The following is a 21,038-nucleotide window of genomic DNA, read 5'->3' as shown; positions in this document are numbered from 1 at the left end:
AGCCAGTTCGGGTCTAATTGTTGAAATGTATGGTTAGTTCAAGTTAAATAATAGACCTCTGGAAAAAAATCAGCATAGAGGTGCTGAGTTCTGAAAAGAGTGTTGTTTTTGGGCCTACTTTCCTGAATAGCCTTGTTAAAGCCCCTGGCTGATATATGCTAAGCAGGGCCAGGCAATATGTGTAGACAAAGGGAGGGCAGGCCAGCTGAGCGGCACATCACTCTCTGAGCCAGGGCATACACTTTGATGGCTCCTTTGGAGGTATGAGTGAAAGCCAAACCTCTGTTCCCTCTTTTTTTTTTTTTTTTTTTTCATTTCTGCCATGCAAAGATAATCAGGTTTATGTAAAGTATGTGTGCTCTTTTGACAGTCCGCGATATCTCATTAATTCAATCACACCAAACACCATTGTTCCCAAAGTGTTTGAAATGCGGATAGGGATGGAGGCTTTTTTAATCCTGTCAATCAATGTTAACATTTTTCTTGCAGTTGCCATGGCCAGGGCCAGAGTTCATGAAAACACAGAATAAGAGCCAACAAAACAAGAATAAAGACTTATTTGAGATACTCTTTTTAAAGGACATCTACCATGCACAAAACATGGGAAGTAAATGTAGACAAGTTTGGACACTATGGCTCACTGAGAGGAAAAAGAGGGAAAGAAGAATTTGAAAATCAAATAGGCCTATAAAAACTTGACCCAAGAGTCTCTGGGAAAAACCCGATGAATTGCTCCCTAGTAGAACAATGTTCTTTCTTTCGTGCGTTCTTCAGGAGTACAATGCTCAATATATTATAACACATGCCACTGATGTCTTTACACTGTTGTAAGCCAGCTCAGACCAACGGAATGCTGATAGAGGACAACAAGAGATTGTGCTGTGATAATTCTCTCTTTTTCCTGCTCTGCTACAAACAAGCACTGGGAAAATTATTCATGCATATAGACCAACAAAGGAGAGATGGGAGATTTGCGATGTCATGCAGTGAGATCATGTGATAAACTTTAAACTAAAACCCATGAATTCACCCTTTGGGGCATTGTAAAATTGCCAATTTATCTTTATAAATATAACAATTAAAATATCTTATTGCACTTGTGGAAATCATGGCCATTTTGGGATTGTTGTACAGACTAATGAGACCACAGTACACCTGATAAACAAAAAACCGGACAATAACATAATTATGCAATTTTCACAGCTACAAGAAGAAACTCCTAAATTAGGTATTCAACATCTCCTCTGCCTTCCAATAGGCCTCATATAAAGTTATATTTTATTTCCTCTAATTAACTGGAAAAATATAACAATATATTCATATAATATTTCAGTCATTGATTTCCCCTAAATATATGTGAAACTGTTTGGGCACCCATATAGTACAGATGTTACTTTTTTATATTCTTACCCATCTTAAATTCAAGGGCTCCTAGATTTAATTTTGTATCTACTGGCACTTTTTTCTATGACAAAAAGAGTAAGGAATACTGTTTTCATGGAAGCATTTGTCCATGCCATTTTAAGCTTTGACTAAAAAGAAGTAATCGAAAGGACAAAAAAGCAAGTGACTTTGTTGCTAGATTTCAAAAGTACTCTTACTCTGGTATGGCAGAGATCTATATGGAGCATGAATTTGGAGGTCAGTTCAGCCTGACATGGCACTGAAGATATCTGATGAATGGCATCAAGAGCAGCCACCATGCCAGGGACAAATCATTGACAAAATAGAGTTAATGTAATCCTTGGAGGGTGCAGAAAATAAGAGAAGGAATGGGATTTTACTTCTTTATAGCACATTGATGGAGTACTGTGTACAATTCCATGTTTTTAAAAGGATGTTGAAAAATCGGAGAAGGTACAGCAAATAGTTTCCAAAAATCATTCAAGGACTGGAGAAAGTGCCTTAACAGTGGGAGATTTAAGAAGTACAATCTACTTAGTTTACTAAGAAGATTGAAAGGTGATTTGATTACATTGTAAGAGTACTTTGACAAGGAGGAAATATCAGGTACAAAGGGGCTCTATAATCTACAGGGGAAAGGCAAACAAGAACCATAGCTAGAATGTGAAACCAGACAAATTTAAATAGGAATTAAGGAAGTTTTTTTAACATCAAGAGTGATTTTAACCATTACAAATTACCAAGAAACGTGATGAATTCTCCATTTCTTGATGTCTTCGTGTCAAGACTGGATGCCTTTTTGGGAGATATGGTTGAGTCAAACACAAATAATTGGGCTAAATTGCAGGTTAACTGGATAACTTTTAATGGCTGGTGATATATAGGAGTTCAGATTGGATGATCTAATTGTCCTGTCTGGCCTTAAACTCTATGAATCACATGTAGCTGTACATTATTGGTTCTAAACTGCTAAATTGCTCTGGAAATATTATAATCGCAGTAGGTAGCTGTCCATAGGGTCATATTTATTTTATGTTTTGATGTGGCTCAATATCCAGAGATCATTTACATGCCTTTTAAGAACTAACCAGGCCTGCCTCCATTACATTGCGGAGCATGTGTCCAGATAGCAACCTTCCTTCCTCTTCTTCTTCCAAGGAGTATGAAAAAGGGCCTGAGTTAGGGATCCCTCTAAGTCCCCACAGCACAGATATCCAGCAGTCATATTTATGGGCTCTCAAGGATCATAGACAGGGTTCCCTAGTTTCAGAACCTCCCTCCCCCTTAGAGAACATGTGAGAAACTCTTGGACAATGTCCCAACCTTATCATCCTTGCAGGAGGAATAACGATAGTTCGAATTAGGAGCTTTAATTCTAACTACCTAGTCAGAGCTGCGTGTAGCTGTGGGCAGGTAGTTTGAACTACGGGACATTTAAAAATGGCGGCGCCCGGGAACATTCAAATGAAACCCGAGATATTTAAATCCCGGGCTTCATTTGCAAGTTCGAATGCCTACATTAGCCACTCTAGTTCGAACTAGGGTGGCAGTGTAGGCATACCCTGGGTCTTTAAAGTAGTCTGGCTGGCTAGAATTTAAATGAATGTCTTTAACAAAATCTTATATTTCTTTATTATATGCTAAATTTGTATCCTGATGCTTATAGCATTAGCAAATATTTTATTTTAACAGGAAGCAAGACCAGTAAAATTCATGACTAGATATAACCTCAGGAAATATGTTTAAAGCCCACATGATTAAAAGCAGCTCTTATCTGAATGTAGTACAGTGAAATAGTTTGTTCCCCTAGCTAGAAGCTATTTTAATATTCAAAACATTGAGTTTATGTTGTCAGATATTCTGCAATTTTATATCCAAATACCCCAAATCCACAGAACAGACTTCATAGATTCATAGATTCCAAGGCCAGAAAAGACCATTGTGATCATCAAGTTTTGCCTTCCCTATAATAGAAGCCATAGATTTTCCCTAAATTAATTCATTGAGCATAGACCACCTTTTAGAAAAAACATCCAATCTTGATTTAAAATGTTCAGTGATAGAGAATACACTAAAACATTTGGTTAATTGTTCCATTTGTTAATTACCCTCACTGTTAAAAATTATGCCCTATTTCAATTTGATTTTGCTAAGCTTCAGCTTCCAGTCACTAGACCAAGTTATTCCTTTCTCTGCCAGATTGAAGAACCCATTACCGAATATTTGTTCCCCGTGTAGATACTTATAGATTGTAATTAAGTCACCCCTTAACCTTCTCCTTGTTAAAATAAATAGATCAAACTCTGAGTTTATCATCATCAGACAGGTCTTTTAATCCCTTAATCATTCTCATGGCTCTTCTTTGAACCCTTTCCAACTTCTCAACATCCTTCTGGAATTGTGTGCAACAGACCTGGATACAGTATTCCAGCCTCTTTCATAATAGTGCCAAATAACCTCTCCTCTACTAATTGAGAGCCCTCTGTTTAAAGATTCAAGGATTCCATCAGTTCCTTTGGGACTCACATTTTCAGCATTCTACCACAATCCCCAGAAATTTTTCAGAGTCACTGTTTCCCAAAATAGAGTCCCCTACTCTGCAAGTATTGCCAACATCAGTGACACCCAAACATTGCCTGTCACGCCTCAGCTTACTTCACCTTACCAATACTTCAGAGATACTCCCCTTACCTGTCTATGCCTCCCCTCCATGACAGCTCAGCCAAGGTTTTCTCATAGTCTTGCCCACTACACATACAAGGAAGTAATCAGAGATACCCTGAGAAGTTGCTAGATATCGTTTTGTACCCTACATGAGGGAACATTTCAGACAGATGAAACAAGAATTTCCTATCTCACATGAGGGATGAATCTCGCCCCTCAATGATCAACATGCATCTAGAGCAACATCTGAGTGATACCCCAGACTAACACGGCTACATTTCTATCACTATTCTTAATGTGCATAGATTTCTTATTCCATTTATTGCATGTTATATATTTTACAGGAGATAGCCAGATCCACAGATACTCAGAGGAAAGCATAAAAGAGAAATTCAATAGGCCAAATTAGAACTACATGGTGTTGAAGCTTCCTTATCCAGCAGTATCACTTATCATGAGGGCATTACTGCTGGCTGTTTCAAATATCTGCAAGACATTGGAAAACACTCATATAAGCTCTTCAAACACATTGCAAAACTCATCCATTTGTTTCATCCTCACACATAACTTTACATTTAACAACAAACACTTTTTTCAAACCATAGGAACAGACATGGGTACTGAGATGGTTTCCTAATCTGCCAGTCTGTTCATCTGTCACACTGAGGAAAAAAATTCTGGAAAAATGCACCATGAAACCAATGATACACCTGAGAAATATCAATGAAATTTTCATCCTCTGAACAGACAAACTGAAGCACCTTATAGATTTTCACCACAGCTTCAACAACCACCACTATATTAACAGATTTACAACCAATATTTAATGGGCCCCATATCCCAAAAGAAAACTTTCCTGACTCTGCTCCGCTAGTATTCAAACAACTCCTTCTCCCAGCCTTGCCAAGCTCATCATCAGAAGCAAGTTCTCCACAGACCAGGACACATGTATTTAAAATACAGGTTGAACCTCTCTAGTCCGGAATCCTCGGGACCTGAGTGGTTCCAAAAGAGAGAATTTTCTGGATCATGGGAGGCCAGTATTATCTAGCAGCATTACCAACATTTCCACTGCGTACTGTGCTGTTAAAGGACATTTAGGAGTAAATTAGAGCTAAATAACAATACAGAACACAGAGAGCTAGGGCTGGTGGCTGTTAACAAACTTTATGGGACAGCAGGAAACTTGGTCACACCCATGAAAAGTGAATATCTAGCTAACTAAAATCATTCTGGATGACAGCTGTTTCTGGATGAGAGAGTTCTGGATTAAAGACGTTCAACCTGTAAATATGAGGCTTTGCCATAACAATAGATGTCAAAACCTGAAGACACAATGTGGTCCTTCTATGTAGGATCTCTGGGTATGTCTACACTACAGCGCTAATTCGAACTAAGCTCTCGAACTAACGCGTCTAGAACTAAAAACTAGTTCGAATTAGCGTTTTGCTAATTCGAACTAGCGCGTCCACACTGATTGGACGCAGGGGGGCATTTAAAGGCGGCTGAAACCGGTTCTGGCAGAGCACCAGGTCAGTAGTTGCTTTGTGTGGCTGCTGTCTGAGGCTATCTGAGGCTCATGCTTAAAGGGACCCCCCTGGACAGCCGGTTCTCAGCTTTTCCTGCTTGCTTGCCAACCTCGCCGAGGGACAGCAAAGCGTTGGTCTCTGTGCCCGTCTGTGTCGGTGCTTCCCTTCGGGGACACCGCCACAGGTGGCAACATGGAGCCAGAGCTCGCCCTACACCTTCTGGTGCACTTTCTGGACTTGCTGCTGCAAGCCTGCCACCAATGGCTCGAGGCTGCCTGGCACCACCTGGTGCACGTCAGCCCCCTGCCTCTCCACCTGGCTGCCCTGGGGGCCGTGGAGGAACCGCGGCAGCACCCCGGCACTGGCGTGCCCCACCGCATCTGGCGTCTGGACACCAGCACTGACTGGTGGGACCGCATCGTCCTGGAGTGCTGGGAGGACCGACAGTGGACCCAGAACTTCAGGATGAGGAGGGACACCTTCCTGGAGCTCTGCGAGTGGCTCGCCCCTGCCCTGCGCAGAAGGGACACTCGCATGAGGCCTGCCATCCCCCTCCAGAAGTGGGTGGCCATCGCCCTCTGGAAGCTCTCCATGCCAGACAGCTACCGATCCGTCGGGAACCAGTTCGGCGTGGGGAGATCCACTGTCGGAGCGGTGCTCATGCAGGTATGGCACTCATCGGCCACTGCGCTGGAAGGGAAGGGGGGCTGCGAGGAGGGGATGGGCCGCCCCAGGGACAAAGGGGGGGCGGGAGGAGGCAAAAGCGCCCTGCACTGGAGGGGTTGGTCTGTCCCGGCCGTACTACATGCCACCAGGGGGGTTGCTTCCGGGAGTGGGGTGCGGGGCACTGCCAGGGCATGAACGCTCCCAGCCACCCAGGCGCCCCACTGATTGGCGCTTTGCTGTGTCTCTCCGCAGGTGGTCAAGGCCATCAACCGGGTGCTGCTCCGCAGGGTGGTCCACCTCGCTGACCTGGATGCCGTCACCCGGGGATTCGGCGCCCTCGGCTTCCCCAACTGCAGGGGGGCCATCGACAGGGCGCACATCCCCATCCGTGCCCCGGAACACCAGGCGTCCCGTTACATGAACCGCAAGGGGTACTTCTCCGTGATCCTGCAGGCCGTGTGCGACCACCGGAGACAGTTCACGGACATTAATGTGGGCTGGTCCGGCAAAGCACACGACGCCCGGGTGTACCGCAACTCCTCCGTGTGCCAGCGGCTGCAGGACGGGACCTTCTTCCCCGATGGCCACATCAGGATCGGGGACGTGGACATGCCCGTGTGCCTGGTGAGGGATGCCCCCTACCCACTGCAGCTGTGGCTGATGAAGCCCTACATGGGGCACCTCAATCCCTCCCGCCAGGCCTTCAATCCCAGGCTGACCAGGGCCCGCATCGTGGTGGAGGGGGCCGTCAGGTGACTGAAAGCCTGCTTTCAATGCCTCCTCACCCGTCTGGACCTGGCCAAGCACAACATCCCTCCCATGGTGGCAGCATGTTGTGTGCTCCACAATTTATGTGAGAGAAAGGGGGAGACTTTCCTGCCAGCCTGGATGGCTGAGGCTGACCGCATGACTGGCCACTACGGTCAGCCCCGCACCGCCGCCGTCCGGAAAGCCCAGCGGGGGGCCGTCCGGATCCGGGAAGCCCTGCGGGAGAGCTTCCTGGTGGAGGAGGAGGACTGACCTCTCCCTTGCATGCCCCACTGGAGCCTTCTTCCACCCTACCCCACTTCCCTTTTCCCCTCCCTACCTACTGTCAAATAGGGTATGTCTACACTACCCCGCTAGTGCGAACTAGCGGGGTAATGTATGCATACCGAACGTGCAAATGAAGCCCGGGATTTGAATTTCCCGGGCTTTATTTGCATAAGCCGGCCGGCGCCATTTTTAAATGCCGGCTTGTTTGAACCCCGTGCCGCGCGGCTACACGCGGCACGGGCTAGATATTCCGAACTATCTGTACGCCTCGTGGAACGAGGCTTCCCCCAAACCTGGATGAGGTCCACGATCTCCGCACTAGACCACACGGGCGCCCGCCTCTTGGGGCCCTGGGTAGGGTCCTGGGAGCCGCCAGGCTGGTCCCGGGAAGAGGGGGAAGAGTGGGGGGCATCGGGTGGCTGGCTCATGGGGTGTCAGCTGCTGGGTGTGCTGGCACGGGTCCTGGCAGCCTTGCAACTGGCACAAACCCCGTAGCCAGCCTATGCCCCTTTAAGGGCTCCGGGGCCAGGAGGGGGGCAGACGAGTTTCCCTGGTGTTGGCCAGAGTGGCCACCAGAGAAAGCTGGGAAGGGCTAGCCTCCCACTAGTTCGAATTAAGGGGCTACACACCCCTTAATTCGAATTAGTAAATTCGAACTAGGCTTAATCCTCGTGGAATGAGGTTTACCTAGTTTGAACAAAGCGCTCCGTTAGTTCGAATTAAATTCGAACTAACGGAGCGCTAGTGTAGCGCCTATGAAAGTTAGTTCAAACTAACGGCCGTTAGTTCGAACTAACTTTGTAGTGTAGACATACCCTCTCAGACTTTGCCCTCAAAGAAACTTTGTGCAACACCTTCAAAAGATGAGCCTGGGAACTTAAATTTGTAACTCTTCTAGACACCAAAAATCATGGTTCTACAGAGACATGAGTTATAAGGTTCATTACAACAATTTGTAACCTTCTAATCCTCCTTTATCCTATGACTTCAGAGATGTTAATTGCCCACTTCACGTTAACTGGGCTCTTGCACTGTGTTAACCTCCTATACATAACAATCTGTCCCACCTTGTATTTAGCTGTGACTAGTGGTGACTTGTCAATATAGGCGAACTAGGCGGTCGCCTAGGGCACCAAGATAAATGGCCGTTGAGGGTTTTGGATGCACTGGCATTGATTGCACGTTTTGTCAAGGGCACCAGTTGCCGGCAGCTGGTCTAGGGCCGCTCCTGGATGTGACACTGATTACTTTTTTCACACCTGAGGAAGAGCTCTTTGTAGCTTGAAAGCTTTTCTCTTCCACCAACAGAAGTTCGTTCAATAAATGATATTTCCTCACTCACCTTGTCTCGGTCATATCTCAGGGCCAACAAGGCTACAATAACACTGCAAACAGCATAGGCCAAATTATGGCATTTAGCTTACTGTCTCATGAGGAAACATAGGTACAGCTGGACAACTTTTTTATAATAGTTTATTCATATAAATCAGTGGTGCACAACCTTTTTTTCAGCCATGAAACCCAAAGGTCATTTGAGCAGTGTGGTGCTTAGAAAAGGGTATTTTGAAAGTGAAAAGATGTGTTTCTTTAGAAAAAAAATCCTAAGGAATACGGGATCTGTCAAAAAAGGTTTTTTTTCCCGAAAGAACCACATCTAGATGGCAGTTTCACTTTCGAAATACCCTTTTTCAAAAGACCGCTGTAATGCAATTATGCAAATGAAGCACGGGATACTTAAATCCCTGCTTCCTTTGCACTTTTGATTTGCCTAATTTACATCCCTCTTTCAACAGAGGGATGTAGTTTAGACATACCCATACTGAAGCTCTGAGAAATTATATTGCTCTCTTACATACAGAGCCACTCCTCTGCCTTTTCTCCCACACCTATCTTTCCTGAACTGTTTATATTTTTCCATGACAGTGCTCTAGTCATGTAAGTTATCCAATCATGTCTCTGTTATTCCAATCACATCATGGATCCTTGACTGTGCCAGGATTTGGAATTCTTCCTGTTTGTTTTCCAGGCTTCTTGCATTCTTGTACAGGCACCTAAGATAACTAGCCGATTGCCCTATTTTCTCAGAGTAAATTAGGATGCTTGTCCTATTGCACCCTCCTCCTTGTGTTTCCTCCTGGTATTCCACTTCCCCACTTAACACAGAGCTTAGGTCACCATCTCCTGGAGAACCTCGTTTAAAGTCCTCCTCACTAGGTTAGCAAGCCTGCCTGCCAAGATGTTCTTCCCTCTCTTTGTTAGGTGGATTCCATTTCTTCCTACCAATTCTTTTTTCCTGCAGCACCATCATATGGTTGAAAAATCCAAAGCTCTCTCTTCAACACCACCTGTGCAACCATGCATTTACCTTCATAATTTAATAGTCCTGACCTGGGCCTTTTCCTTCAACAGGGAGGCTGGACAAGAACACTATTTGTGCCTTTTTCCCAGAGCCATGTAGTTTGCAGTGACTCTCTCATGGCCATTCTGGGTAATATCATTGGTGCTCACATGGAGCAGCTGGAATGGGTAATGATCCAATGGTTTGATCCATCTTAGCTCACAGTCCAGAATATCCTGAATTCTAGCTCCAGGAAAGCAGCACACTAACGTGTCCATGTCTGTATTGCAGATGAATGACTCTGTCACCCATAGGAGGGAGTCCCCAACCACCACCACCACCACCACCCGACTCCTCCTCTTGGGAGTGGTAGTTATGAATTCCTCACTCTTAGGACCATATATCCCAGACCTTCCATTCAACAGTCTCCTTTTGATCCCTTTCCTCAGATAGCTCTCGCAACCCATTCTCTGCAGTAGTACTTGTTCAGAGAGACTGAAAATGGTTTCCTACCTCTGTCTGCACTGGGGGTGCAGGAAACAATTTTTTAATAATAGGCTCTTCATTCGAGCAGGGTAAGGTATAACATGACCCAAATGGCTGTAAGGGGACCCTACACATATTCAGAATGGAAATGAGGTATACATTTTTAAGGTGAATCTTATTGACCAGTGGAAAAATTTACCAAGCATTATGGTGGATTGTCCCTCTCTGAAAATTTTTTAATCGGGATTAGTTTTTTTCAAAAGGTGATTCTGTAGGAATCATTTTGGAGAAGCTCTAAGACCAGTGTTATACAGGAGATCAGACTAGCTGATCACAGTGGACTCTTCTGGCTTTGGAATCTATAAAGATTAGGCTGGCATATCACAAATTCAATATTTCAGATTAGGGGTTAAGCCTGCTCTCATTGAGGACATATTTGGCAAAAACACTTGCTCCCTAAATAAGAATAGGGAATCAAAAGTGCTGGCCTATGAGAGCTCTTGCCTGTCCATTTACTTTTGCAGTTAACTTATCTATGATGGAGACGGGGGAGAGCATGTTTTAAAAATGGAGAATACAGGACTCTCCCAATTCTTGTTCGTGACAGGACTGGGACCTGTCTTTAGGTGCCTATGTGAGAAGGTAAGGAGAGATTTCCAGAATACATGAGAGACGAGTCTGTGTGGGATTGCAACTCTCCCTGTGCATAGGTGAGTGGGTAGTGGGTAGGCAGTGGTGGGGAATGATTCCTACACCACTTTCCCAGAGCACTCTGTTCTTAACACCCTCTGCTTCCTTTCCCCTTGCAGGAGATACAGGAGACTGAGGGAGATTCCAACATGGAATGCTGAAGATCATATCCATTCCCTGGTCTGCCCTGGGGGCATCACAGCTTTCTAAAGTTACAGTTTAACTCTTTAATGATCAGTCAAATGATAGGCAAAAAAAATACTATAGTTTCAGGCTGTCTTTTGGATCAATCTGACTTCCATTTACAGCCCAGTTGATGCAAGTGTCATGTGCTACTTAAAATCACTTTTATTTGCAGGCATCATAGAACATTTTACTAATATCCATCTCCCATTCCATTATTAAGAGTGAAAGTCACACTCCTAGGAAAATTCCGTTAAATAACCTTATTGTGCTTCCAACATTTATTATCAAAGGTATTTCAGCTTTTGGCTTCAAAGAAAAACAACCTAAAAAGATTTATTTTTAAAACTTTAATTACAAAGATATGTGAGGATGAAAAAAAAGTATCTGTGAGTGTGAACTCTTGGCCTCTCAACAAACTCTTATCTGCTAAATTCATTCAGTGGCAAGAATCCAATACTTCAATAGTCCTTGAGATCCCTTTTTCTGTGTGAGGTACGGGAGGATAAAGTCATATTGTGTAAAATATTAAATATCTTAAGATGTCCCAGAAAAATAATGTCAAGTAGATAGAACAGATTTTTTGAGTCATATGCATGGGTAGGGAGAACAAAGTGTAGATACATTTGGATATGCAAGTAAAACAGCCCTGTTGTTAAATAGCACTTGATTCCATTAGACTCTGTTGGATTGTTAAAAATACTAACATTATGTGTGACTATTCATTTTCATCACCTGCTCTTGATTAATCCAGTCCTAAATGGCATCTGCAGACCCTGCAATCTCATACTACTTAATTAAATTAGCAACACATTTGTTGCCCCCGTTTTCCTATCAAAGGGTTGTGCTCAGGAGAAATAAAACCTTTGTTCACCGCAACTCCGTATAATTTACACTCTTTCTTCCCTTTTTCCTCCAGCTCCTGGCTCAGATGCTAAATTGTAACTGGAAATAGGGAGCTATTAGGTCTAGTGAAGCGTGTCAAAGAAGTCAGTGGAAACCAGGCCGGAAAGGAGGCCCCAGCTCTCATAAAACAACAGGGTCAGGATTCTAGATACAGGATTACATTGTACTGAGATGCATTCATTTTGCAATAAAAAAGCATTATGACCTTTGGACATCTGCATATCAGGCAGACACTATGGAGACAGAGAGAGGAAAGGAGAGGGAGAGAGAGTGCAATCATAAGTAGAGGGTTTCTGTTTAAACTATAATAACTATACTAACTTATGCAAGTAAACAATATATTCCATGACTTGCAAATAACAGACACTATAGGTGAGCTGTGTGACACTGAACTGATCTGTTCCTGACCTAAGGATTAATACAGCCTATATCGCTGTGCAACAGTGCTGTCTGTTATGACTGCACAGAAACCCATTCTGTAATTCAAACAAGTACACATAAACTCAGCACCAATGTTTATCTTTAAAGATGGATTATAACTATTCTGGACACTGATTCATCCAAACTTTGCTCCTGTACATGTCAATTTTCAGCTCTTTTCTTCCCATCAACCCCCTGGACAGATGGCAACAGGACTGTAACCAGGGTGGGAAGAGCAGGGCAGCCACCCAAGACACAAAACTGCAGGATTGGGAAAATTAGGTAGAGAAACTGAGGGGGAAAAACTGCAGGGGGTGCACAGCAGGCACTAAAATGCCTTAGATTCAGCTCTGGATGGCAGTGTTTGTTACATGTATCAGTCCACTCAGAGGATCACCTGCAGACTACAGTATCAGGTCACATCATGGCATGAGTAAAAGTTAAGAGGAGTGCCTACTTTTCCCAGGTTCCCCAGTGAGCACCACCTGACAGACTAGCAGCCGTTATGCCATCTTGTCTGCTGTTCATTTTTCATTGAGGTCTCTTCTAGTCCTGGGCTTTAAACCTAACATTGCAAAGGTTCTTTTTTAATCCTCCTCTTCCTGTACCATGTCAGTTTGTCCTTATTATATCACTAAAATATTTTGAGTTTCAGTATTTCATTTTCTCAGAGATTCCAAGTCCAAAAGTTTATTGTGCCCTTAAGTAAATTTTCTAAGCAGAGTGTCAGAAAGTATGATAGATGCAATTGATATAAAAGGCCAAACAGATTTAAATAAGTAGCTGAATTAAGACCATTTTTTTGCAGTTGTGAAGTGAGAACACAAATCTGTAAGACAAGCTCAAAGCTCTGGCAGCCAAAGACTCTGCTAAATTAATCTAAGGGCACGAATTATTGGCTGGAGTTACTGACTGGAGCAAAAGTTCAATTAATGCCTCCAATACTGCAGTTATTTTTAAGCAGTTTCCTGACAAATCTGAGAACATTGTTCATTGGGGATAAGAGACAAGGTTATGGATAAATCTGTCATAACAGTTTTTCACTTTTTAGTATGGAGCATGTTGCAAACTGTTCGGAATTTACTGAAAGACTATGTTCAGGACATAGATACATACACAGGTCCATATGCAGGTATTTCTGTGGGAGGAGGGTACTTTTTTATAAATGTGGGCCACAGTTTTTTTAAATAGAAAAGAGTTCAAAATAGTCATGCAATGAGTGTGCATAAGAGAGGTTAATGAAATAGTTGAATGGAAACAGTGATTGGTAAAATGATTTTGTTATAACATACTAAAAATGTATACAGTAATAACAGCTTTATAGAAATTACCTTTTGGGATCTTGCTGTAATATCGTAAGTGAAAAATAATATTCTAAAATATTCCATTCTTCATTTCCAGAGTTTTTCAGTTAAGATTATATAACGGCTAGTAGTAGTGAAATAGATTTTAGGTATCAGCAAACTTTTCTCGATGACAATAAGTTCACAGTAGTATGTAAGACATGTTCACGGTTAGTTTCCATCTTTAAGGAGAGTTTGAAGCTCCAGATTTCCAACGGGTTTCTGGGCAAAGATATCCATCACTTCATCCAAGTCCACTTTGGCTTCATAGTGGATGTGCATGAGTGCAAGACCTGACAATCACTTTTGGGCTGTGCTGGTACGCGTGTAACTGTGCAATCTCTGAAGAGCACTTACGCTGCATTCGCACTCACAACTTGTGACAGGAATAGTACAGCATATCTTCAAGAGTGTAAATATGTTAGGAAACATGACATCATCACATTCCTTGATGGCTTTTGCAGCTGTATCTGGCCATTCACTTTCTTGTCTCCTGCTATATTTGACTTTACACCGAATGATTTTCTGTTGAATCAGGTCTGGTGCTAGAAGGTCATCAATGGTTTGCAAGTTATTTCCACGAAACACAAATGGTACTAAAAGATAAGAAACTATCATTTAAATCAGAGAACTCCCCTTCCAGTTCTCCAGTGATATAAGCCAAGAACCGAACTGCCACATTTCTTCTGTAGTATTCCTCTGGAGTAGTTGCTGCAGCATTTTGCCAGTGAACCTGTCTACCAACTATTCAAGGCATAGAAGGCTCCCCTTTGACTGCATGGGCTACCCGTATTGCACACTGATAGATTATACCAAATTCCTCATTTATATTTTCTAATATGACGCCATAAATTTTCTTAACCTCAGCGATCTCCTTGTAGGTGCTGACAATATCTATTGTTTTGCTTTGTAATTTGACCTGACAAATGAGATAGAACTTCATAAAGTAAAATGAATGTGGTGATAAAGTCAAGTGACGCAAGACATGCAAGCAAACTATTGGCCTCTGCCTTGCTTTTAGGGTCCCATTCGACTTTCTGGTAGGCTTCTCCACATCAGTCTTGATTAATTCCATTAGCAATTAATTCCAAAGCTGTAATAATAAACAGGTGTGCTTGGTAGAAGTGTTGATATGCAATATGTCTTGCTGACCACCTAGTCCTGAAAAAGTTTATCAATGCCTTGCAACCCTGTGACTCTGGTAATTCTTTGCTGATGGACAAAAGCAGAACTCCATGCTTTGGACTCCTTAGGAGAAACAATCAGTAAGACTTCAGTTTGTCCATAGTGTTTCATACAGTTGGCAAACCACAGGAATAAGCAATTACAAGGTTGATACAATGTGAACTGTAGTGCACATGTACTGCTTTCGGTGATAGTTCTCTTATGCAGTGCTGTATTCCGATATTATCACTTGACATGTTTGCTGCGCCATCATGGCCTTGTCCTCTTATTTTTGGTACATCCAATCCTAGTTCGTTTAGCATTTTGATCATACCATTAGCGATGTATTCACCAGTAATTTGTATTATTTCCAAAAACAAAAAGTCCAAGACGTCTTCTTGAATATTCTTGTTTTTGTCTACAAGATGACCGTGTAATGCCAGCTCTTCTTTGTTATGACTAGATACTTCATCAGCTGAAGGCTGATACTGAAGAAAGATGCAGCCTTTATCACTTCAAGTAGTTTTTGGCAAATAATATAATGACCAATTATGTCTATTAGTTCATTCTGAATTCTTGGTGATATATATTTTGCATTGTGGTTATTCAAACCAATGCTGAGTATATGATCATGCAGAATAGAGTCACGTCTGGCTACCATTCGCAGTGCTGCTAAGAAGTTGCCACAATTGCCTGCTTCATCCACATCCGAGGTTTCTGAACATTTTAAAGGCTGTTCATCTTAATCATCTGCATGTAATGCTACACATTGTTTTCCACAAAAAAGGATGGTTTCAGACACAGACTTGATAATGTGTCTGTTTCGAGTTATGGTTTTTTACTATGATCGTAACGATTATTTATGCTTTTTTCTGGGTTCACTATAGACTGTTTTAGGTGTTCTGCAGCAAGCATAGAATTGTTATGGCATTTTGTTTGCTGATGATCTTTAGCTTCTTCATCAATTTTGTGCCATTTGATAAAGGGAGTATTGACAATTTGCCCACATTTACTCCTTTTGTCTTCTGGAACCATAACTGCTCAATAAATATAAAAAGCAGAATCTAGTGAGGAGTGATATAGCATCCACTTGCAGTCATGCAGATACCTATACTTGAACTCACGATTACATTTATGCAGAAACCTGGAAGGAAAAATGTAGTCCCTTTGTGGAATGTAGTGTTGAGTAAGCAGGTGGTATTTTTGAGTAGGTGAGAGTGAATTAACAACTTTGATTATCTCTTCTTTCATCATTGTGGCATTCAAAATAGTATCAATATCATCCACAGAAAGACTACCCACTTCTGTCTTCATCACTCTTCCCATCTCTAGTAGCTGGCTTTCTTCACCTGCATGACATTCACTGACTTCAAATCCTGATTCAACATGCTCTGATTGCTGATAGAACAATAGCTAATGCTTGATTTTCAACTCTGTTCCTATCTGTCTCAGCAACAGCCTTCCTAGCCTTTACAAAAGCATTTATCTGCATGCAAAACTTGTCTTTCCTGCTGCTCTTTATTTCCCACTGCGATATTTAAATCTGTTTTGACTATTATGGAAACCAGATAAAGCTGGAGTGGTGCAGCAGCAGCACCCCAGCACCTCTGCTGCGACAGGCAGAGCCAGGAAACAGCAAGACCCTGACAATCCCACCTCCCTCTCCTATAGCATGAGCCAGGCTAGGCGTGTGTGTGTGTGTGTGTGTGTGTGTGTGTGTGTGTGTGTGTGTGTGTGTTTCCCAAGTGCAGCTGAAAGGCAGTGACCTCCCCACCTAGCTTTGCAGCCCCAGTCCCAGTCCCACTCTCTGCCTGGCCTCTGCCCCAGCTTGCAGCGGGACTCTTCCCAAAGAGTAAAGAGGGGCAGCCCCTGTGCCTAGAGCTTTGCACTGCAGCCTGCAGGTTCTTTCACCATGGCCACATGTAGCAAGGGGGCAGCCTGCACGTCATGTTGCTTGCACATGGCCTCATAGGGGCACTGTCAAGGGACTGGGCCCTCCCTTGCTGGCCGGTGTAGAGGAGGGGCTGACATCAGACTCCCCCCTCACGTTTACTTGGGACACCATGGGGGGGGGGGGAATTCGCACCCTTCACACACACATACACACACACACACACACATGGGACTGATATGTTGGTCAACTGAGATTTAATAGTTGTCCATGCTTTTTTCTTGCCCTCTGCTTCAGAGTTTTTCACTTTCCCAAATACACTGAATGGGTGCAAATAATCTACAGTAATATGACATAGGAAATGGTGGAGCTATCCCCCTCGTATAGATAGTAAGCTCTTTTGTCCTCATTATGGAAGTCAAACTTTATCTAGCTACCTATGAGATGATGTAGGGATGGGAGTGATTGTATATAAAGAGAAAGAAAGTCTATAAAAGGGCATTTTTGACAGGAATGGGGAATCCAAAATATGCATATACTCTGAGCTGAGGAGGGCACATTTTAAAGGAAATGGGGCACCAACACAAACCTAGTGCCTAATCTTCAAATATTTCAGATGAGAATTTTTTTAATCACACAGGAAACACCACTCTTGCATGAGTGAAAATCGATCATATGTAAAATTACTGACAGAACCTGGCCCTTGAATATCTGTACTTGTTTTGAGGAAAGGTACCATAAAGTGACTAAATAAGCAAACCACTCTGCAGTCACAATTTTAGTAATTGATCTACTGGGCGTCAAAAGGACAAATAATATCACAAAGTAGCATTAAAGTTTTTATAACACATTTCTTTAAAAAATGCTGTTTCATAATGGCGATCTCAAGAGGGTGATATGTGTATTCCTAAGATGGACAAATAGTTTATTTACCAAAAAATGCAGTTTCATGCTGACCAATAGTATTCTCGGATTCAGTACACATATGCTGAATAATATTGGCCAACATATTTGGGGGAGTAAAATTCACAAGGGACTTCAGTGACATGCACAAAATCACCAGTAGAGGAAGAGCCACCCTCTTTTTCTCCTACAGCTCACTGGTTAGAACATTCACCCAGGAGGTGAGAAACCCAAATTCAAATCACCATGCTGAACTACTTAGAGCAGGGATTTGGATGTAGAACTACTACTTTGTAGATAATTACCCTAACTGCTGAGATATACAGTATTCTGATATATATCTGACTCAAGCTCTCCTGTTGAAGCTTCCCTGTTTTGTATAAAGAAAGAGTCATTGGGTTAAAAAGGGTATGTGAGAATGACTGAATAGGCTGTTGGTTAGTATCTGATCAAATAATTACAGGCAGCCCCCACGTTACATGGATCCGACTTACATCGGATCCCTACTTACAAACGGGGTGAGGCAACCCTCACTAGCTGCTTCCCCCCAGCAGACCAGGGAGACACGAAGCTAGCGTCTCCCCCTCCCCCAGCAGACCAGGGAGAGGCGGAGCGGCTTTTCTCAGCAGACACCTCAGCTTAAGAATAAAGGACTGAGGGAAGTGAGGTGTGGGAGAATAAAACTGAACTCTGGAGAAATGTTTGGCTAGAGTTTCCCCTACAATATGTACCAATTCCGACTTACATACAAATTCAGCTTAAGAACAAACCTACAGTCCCTATCTTGTACGTAACCCAGGGACTGCCTTGTAGAATGGGTTATAATGCCAATGTCCATGAAGGCCAAAGTATGCCTGCACAGGCAACATTAGTTCTGACATTTGATAAATTTTGAGTGCTTGACTTTGCAACATTAATATGATTTCTTAAGCATGGGAGGTTTTTTTTGGCAGGGGTGTGAGAGAGAGACAGAGAAAGATTGCAGGGAGATGTAGTGCATAAACAGAATATATGCTAAAAGGAAATCCAGGTTCTCTGCTGAACACAGTTGTGAGTCATTTTAGAAGCTGTCTTTTTAAAAAGTAATCGAGTGGTTTCTCTTTTGCAGAAGCCAATTTGGCATAGAGAGAAATGAATTATTTTCATTTAAATGTCGTCATTTCAAGAGTGACATACATGATTGATTGTCCTGGTGACAATGTAGAAGAGCAGAAATTATTGACACTTAGTTGCCACAGGATCATAAACAAGGAAATTGAAAGTGATACTTAATTGACAAAGCCTTGTGTCTTACAGAAACTTTCCCTTTTTCCCACAGAAAAGATAAACAATTTTAAAAAACACCTATGAATGGATACCTGAAAATATTGACTGAAGTAACCTGAGTATTGATTAAATAAAGAAACAGAACATAGGTGACTTTTCATGGGGACTTGATTCTTACAGAGGCCCCTTTAATTGGACACTTTTTCTATTCTGTGCACCAAAGGGAAATTTCCCTAGAAGTTATGATATATATATTTGGCCCTGATTAAGGAAATCATCTTTATTTGGGATAGCATTTCATCACATATTTAGTTTTCCAGTAGAACATATCCTCAAGTGCTGTCTTGAATAGGGATTGATTCACACATTTAACAAAGTCCTCACCTCCATCCAGATCTAGTTAAGAAATGTAAGCATAAAGTGAATTACTCTAATTTAATATTAAAAATACAAAATTATGAAGTGTAAGGGAGTCACCTATGCATAGTATCATGATATTAATTGATTATGACAAAAAGTTCTGCAGAGAAACCTAAGTCACAATGGCCTAGATTCACAATAACTAACTTTTAGGTGACTAGAAAATAGCAGGAAAAACACTGCAATTCACAAAGCTAGAATTAGGTGCCCAGGGTTCTTCCTATGCTATTATTGCAAGGAGAGAGATGCCTTACATTGTGATTCACAAAAGCTAGCACAAGAGGTGGGAGATACCTATGCTAATCAGTGGGAGATACTAATAAGGGGTGTGTGCTAATACTCATCCATTTCACGAGAAGAGGTGTCCATTTCTGCTAGTGATTTCTCAGCTGTAAACTTTCACTTGAAGTTAAGTGGTTTTTTTTTTTCAAGAAGCCAGGGGGCATGCGGGAGGGAAGGAGGAGGATCACCGCCCTCGTAACTCACCATGCCATCACATTTTGAGATGAGGACTATGGGATTTCACTTGTCACTAAGAGATCCCTCCATGCCCAAAGTCCAGCATAATTTGGAGTCTGGTCTTTACAATGTCCCACAACTTCTGGGATAAAGGTCTATTATTCTCTCTTACTGCCTGTAGAGGTTCCATGTCAGTGCAATGGAATCTGAGATGGTTACATCTTAGAAGAGGTGAAAACACGTGAGGGAATGCCTGTATAGGGACTTTTGGTCTGCTCTTAATGCCTCTCTCACTGTTATGGAGCTGTTCAATTTTATGTTAGGACCTTGGTGCCTAGCTTGGGGTCTGTGTCAAGGAAAATCCTAAATAGGGCCTTTCCATCATGCTAGGCCTCTGATAGGTACTGCACTTTGAAATCTACAGTGTCTATCCTTCAAAATACCTCAAAGGGCCTTTGACATCAAGCCAATAGCTTGGGCCTGGAGGTCAGCACCACTTGCCTGGCTGAAGCACACATCATGGCCATTGAGTCTGTGGGTGCTCCAGGAATCAAGCACCCCAGGGGAAATATTAGCAGGCACTCAGCACCCACCAGCAGCTAAGCTCCCACCGTTGTCCCCCTCCTCCCAGCACCTCTCACATATCAGTGGCCCTTCTGATTTACTCCTTCTCCTCCCTCCCAGCATTTTCCACTGCTGCAAAATTGCTTGTGAGTTGAGGATGATGTCTTGGACTCTTATAGAAACTTGTGACAGTGCCAAGTCAATGGGGAGTGGTTACTGGGTTTTTACCCTTCCCATTACATGCATCTGGAACTCTAAGGGTACGTCTAAACTACATGGCTCCGTCGACGGAGCCATGTAGATTTGTTTGTTCAGCAAAGGGAAATGAAGCCGCGATTTAAATAATCGCAGCTTCATTTAAATTTAAATAGCTGCCCCGCTCTGCTGATCAGATGTTTGTTGGCAGATCGGGGCAGTCTGGATGCTCCCCTGTCGACATGAAAGCCCTTTATCAACCTCCCCGGTAAACCTCATCCTACGAGGCATAACGGGGAGGTCGATAAAGGGCTTTCAGGTCGGCACGGGAGCATCCAGACTAGCGTGCTGAGCTGACAAACAGCTAATCAGCTGTTTGTCGGCTCAGCGCGGCAGCCATTTAAATGTAAATGAAGCCATGATTATTTAAATCACGGCTTCATTTCCCTTTGCCAATCAGCCTAATCTACATGGCTCCATTGATCATAGAATCATAGAATCATAGAATCATA

General features: G+C 42.8%; 1 long non-coding RNA gene across 2 annotated transcripts in view; it reads left to right on the top strand.

Moving 5' to 3' along the window:
• LOC112543705 (uncharacterized) overlaps positions 1 to 20,655 on the top strand; it is a 29,676-nt gene extending 9,021 nt beyond the window's left edge. For both annotated transcript variants that reach the window (XR_016348892.1, XR_003086924.3), the window contains one exon: positions 490 to 20,655. This is a non-coding gene — a long non-coding RNA (uncharacterized LOC112543705). The remainder of the gene's footprint in view (positions 1 to 489) is intronic.
• Positions 20,656 to 21,038: the final 383 nt, after the last annotated feature.

Source organism: Pelodiscus sinensis, chromosome 2, assembly GCF_052426305.1.
Source record: "Pelodiscus sinensis isolate ZL-2025 chromosome 2, ASM5242630v1, whole genome shotgun sequence".
Classification (NCBI taxonomy): Eukaryota; Metazoa; Chordata; order Testudines; family Trionychidae; genus Pelodiscus; species Pelodiscus sinensis.
The sequence above is the reverse complement of the archived record's forward strand: the minus strand, read 5'-3'. Positions and strand labels throughout refer to the sequence as shown.